Raw genomic sequence first — 4,290 nt, 5'->3', positions numbered from 1 at the left:
ACACGGTTCAGACTTCAGAGAATTGTATCCTTATTCTTTATTGACAATAATATGCATGGTTCGGTTGATTCTTTGGAATTCTTTTTGGACAACGATATGCATGGTTGATCAGTTGATTCTTTGGTGCGCGCTTGGTCTTTGGTTCTCCAGCTTGTGTTGGATTTAAATTTAATAAGGTAGAACTAACGCACAATAGTCCGTTCTTTTTTAAAGTCTTGCTTTTTCTTTTTTCTTTTTCTGAGAGTCTTTTTTCGTTCTAATGGGATGTCATTGAGCGTTAGTGTCTGGTTTATGAACTTCCTGCTATATGGGTTCAATTTGAATAGGAATAGATTACCTTATGGTCCGAGGCAGATCCAAAATTTGAAGGTTGCGGGTGCCACTATTTTACACATATAATATACCAACTATTAACTACAAAGACCGAATAGGAAGGATTGGTCGATTCGGTTAGTGTTTGGTTAATTCGAATTAGGTCTTTCACTTACAAAGCAAATTCAAATATATTATAAAAAAAATTACAAATAAAATTTTATGAAAGAGCGCCTCTGACTAAAATATTTACTTAAAGAGTAGCTTAATTACTACATATTCTTAGTTTGACTAAATTAATTTACCTTTATTATTCTTGGGTTAATATTTTCATATTAATTGTCATGTTATAAGACAATTATTTTCAAAGCAAAACCTTTAACGGTTAATCTATGATAATAAACTCAAAACAACTATTGATCAAGCCAGTTTATTTTTTTTAAAATCTAATAAAGGATATTGTTCAAATTATACTCCAATATATAAATTAATTTTGTGTAATTAAGAAGAGAGATTATATGCTAAGTAAAATCAATCTAAATTGAAACTAAGGTATGATGATAGAAATAGAGGGCTGTATAAAGAAATTTAAAAAATGAAGAAGACATATTAGCAAATAAAAAGGAAGAAAGGGAGGACAAGAAAGTGAAGGGAAAAAAGGAAGAAGTGGTGGGTCCTAGAACTAAATAAACTAAGAATAAAGAAATCTTAATAAGTAGAATAAAAGGTAAAAACAAAGAAAAGGCTATAGTAGGATTCAAACTCGCATCCGTGAGGCCACTAAAGCCTTTAGAGTGGGCGCTGAACCAGTGGCACCCGAAACTACTTAGTGATTTTCGGTTGCCACTCTAACAATATAATCGTTTTCTCACAGCTATCTTACACACATAGTAAAACTTTCACGGAAGCGAGCGGGTGGCATGGCACCCCTACCTCATAAGGTAGATCCGCCCTGCTTATGGTTTTATATTAAAGGCGAGAAAATGGAAAGCAGATCCATAACTTATAAAGGTAGATTTCTTTTTAAGTAATATATAGAGTGAGGCAGATTTTCATGACAATGATCAAATTAGGATAATACAGAGCGAGTGCAACCGCACCTAAAGTACTCTGAACGTGGTTTAAGTATGGTATGACAAGTATTTTATACTCTCTCATTTTTCAAGCCTCTTTCATCACCTGTAATTTCTTTTCTCTGTTATATGATACAATTAATATTTCTTTCGTTGTTATACTCACCTTTTCTATCTCTGCCCTTTTGGAATTCATGTTTGCCTTTTCTGGCTCAATTTTATGTTAGATTTTAAAACATTATACCATCATAATAGCGTCATTGGAGACAATATATTATATTCTTCCTTTCTTCTCTGCACTCTATATAGGAGATCAAGTTCAACACTTTGTAAAAATAAAATATTAGGCAATTTCATTCAATTTTTTTTTATTTGTGTAACTACGCTCGCTCCAAGTGGCATTCAATTTTTTTTATTTCTTTTTCTTAGGTGATACAATCCCACATGAATAAGAATACTTCAATATCGAGAACTTTGAGAGTTTGGGGGTATTTATCATAGAAATTGGTGGACTTTTATTATTTATCGTGGAGAAGAAAGTAATGCACTTCATGGCTTTTGGTAGAGCAACATATTGAAAGATGGACGGAGGTATTTGAAGGAAACACCCTCTACAACTTATAAAATTTGTCTGTTTATTATATTTAATTTTTTTCTATTTCCTATGTTTTGGCGTGCAACCTGGATATGTGCGAGTCTGCTGCTTGCACTGCATACAGCCTCAGGATCACAACTTTGCAACATGTCGTGTCCCCAAGCACCTTAGGGAAGTTACTGTAATAGAGTGTGTACATTGTGGATGTCAAGGTTATCCAAGTGGGGATTAATTATTTTTCGGTAACTATACATTATTATGTCTGATTTTTCTATCTTGAAATACTATTGCTTTGTCATATTTCTGAATTTTCAAGCCATTAAAAACCTTTGTTTGTGGTACTCTAGCTGGTATTAGGGGTGGCAATTTGAGCCCAAACTCATTCAACCGGCCCAACCCGTCCATAGACTAATGGGTTGGGTTACAAACATTTTAGCTCACGGGTCTACTTAGGCTGAGCCCAAGTTAATCCATTATTTTTTATAGCCCATTTTGACCCATGAAGTAGCCCAAATACAACCCATAAAGCTCACCCAAAATAAAGGGATCTCAACCCAACTTATCTAGAAATTTACTTAGTTGCCCCATTATTAGTTTTTGTATCTAAGTTTAAAAAGGAGAATCAAGGTATTTAAGTTGCCCCATTTTATTTTTTTTATTTTTCTGCATTTTTTTCTGGACCACCAACTCCCCCTCAAAAAATTTTTTTTACTTTTTTTTTATATTTTTAATTTTCTGTTTTTTTTGCACCACCCCAACCCCTGCAAAACCCCCCTCCCCTAATTTTTTTTTTGTATTTTTAATTTTTTTTTCTGCCCCATCCACCCACATAAAATTCTCCCCTCCCCCCCCCCCCACACGCGCAAATATTTTTAAATACTAATTTGTTATATTTAAGAAATTATATTTTGATTCTCAAAATACCAATAGTATTTATTTACCTTTTATACATAGGTATATAAAAGGTAAAAAACTTTGTTTATGCAAGATGAGCATGGTTCTAAAACATTGGTCAAGTTGGACGGGTTGGGTTATGGCTCATTGTTTAGCCCATCTTGACCCAACCCATCTTAGCCCAAGTACACTTTGGGCTGGGTTGGGCAATGACCCATTTATTGACCTAACCCATATTGGCCCGCCCAAATTCAACCCAACCCTCCCATTTGCTACCCCTAGCTGGTATACATGACTTGCTTTGAGGCTATAAAGAACATTGTTGGACTTTAGCAAATAACTATATGTTTCTTTATTGTATTTTCTTTTTGACTTCATTATACGAATATCCATTATATTTACATATTCCAAAAATTAATAGCATTTCCATACTCCTTTGTATCTATCGTCTTTCTCAGAATATATTTTTTTATGAAAAATTATTTTTCACGTAACGCGCGGGTACAAATACAAGTTAATAAATAAAAGAATTTCTATGACCCAAAATTCCGCCAAAGGGGTCGTGATGACGCCTAGTATCTAAGATTAGTTAAGCCTATCGCATACGATTTCAATCGAAATATAACAACTTAAGAATTTAACAAAATACTGCGAAATATGATAATACTGCCAATATGAGTACAATAAACAACTTCTCAAAATCCGGTAATATTGAGTCATAAGCTCTACATGGAATACATAACCGTCTCGAGGAATACAATACTATCTGGAATACATAAACAGTAGAGAACAAGATATAGAAGGTGACTCCGAGGCCTGCGAACAGAACAATAAGGATACGTTTAAGTCTCCAACCAACTCTAGCACACCACCTAACGATCAACTCGATTCGAAGTACCCGTATTTGCACAAAGAATGTGCAGAAGCATAGTATGAGTATACCATAGTCGGTACCTAGTTAGTATCAAGACTAACCTGTGGAGTAGTGACGAGGTTCAAGTCATGACACTCATTAGTCAATAACCTGTGCAAAATATCAAAAGAAATCTGACAATGAAATGCATAACAAAATAAATATCAACAACCTCGAAGATCATGTAATAACAACTGAATGTAGAATAATCCGTTTTGCAAAAAAAATATCAATGGGATAGGGCATATGATAACATATCAAATTCAACCAACAACTTATAAAGCACAAGACAGAAACATTTAAGAAACACGTTTGTGATCAAAACATCAACCCCCGGTTCCAACACATGAACAATAACAAAGGAACACCCCAATATATCTCATAACATCCCCAACAAAACAACCCTTATATCGCCGCATGCACATAATTAGCCACCCTTATCTCATTGCACGCACATCACAATAAAAAGTCTCCCTTATGTTGCCGCATGCACATCTCGCCGC

Source organism: Nicotiana tabacum, chromosome 12, assembly GCF_000715075.1.
Source record: "Nicotiana tabacum cultivar K326 chromosome 12, ASM71507v2, whole genome shotgun sequence".
NCBI lineage: Eukaryota > Viridiplantae > Streptophyta > Magnoliopsida > Solanales > Solanaceae > Nicotiana > Nicotiana tabacum.
Note: the sequence above shows the minus strand (reverse complement) of the source record.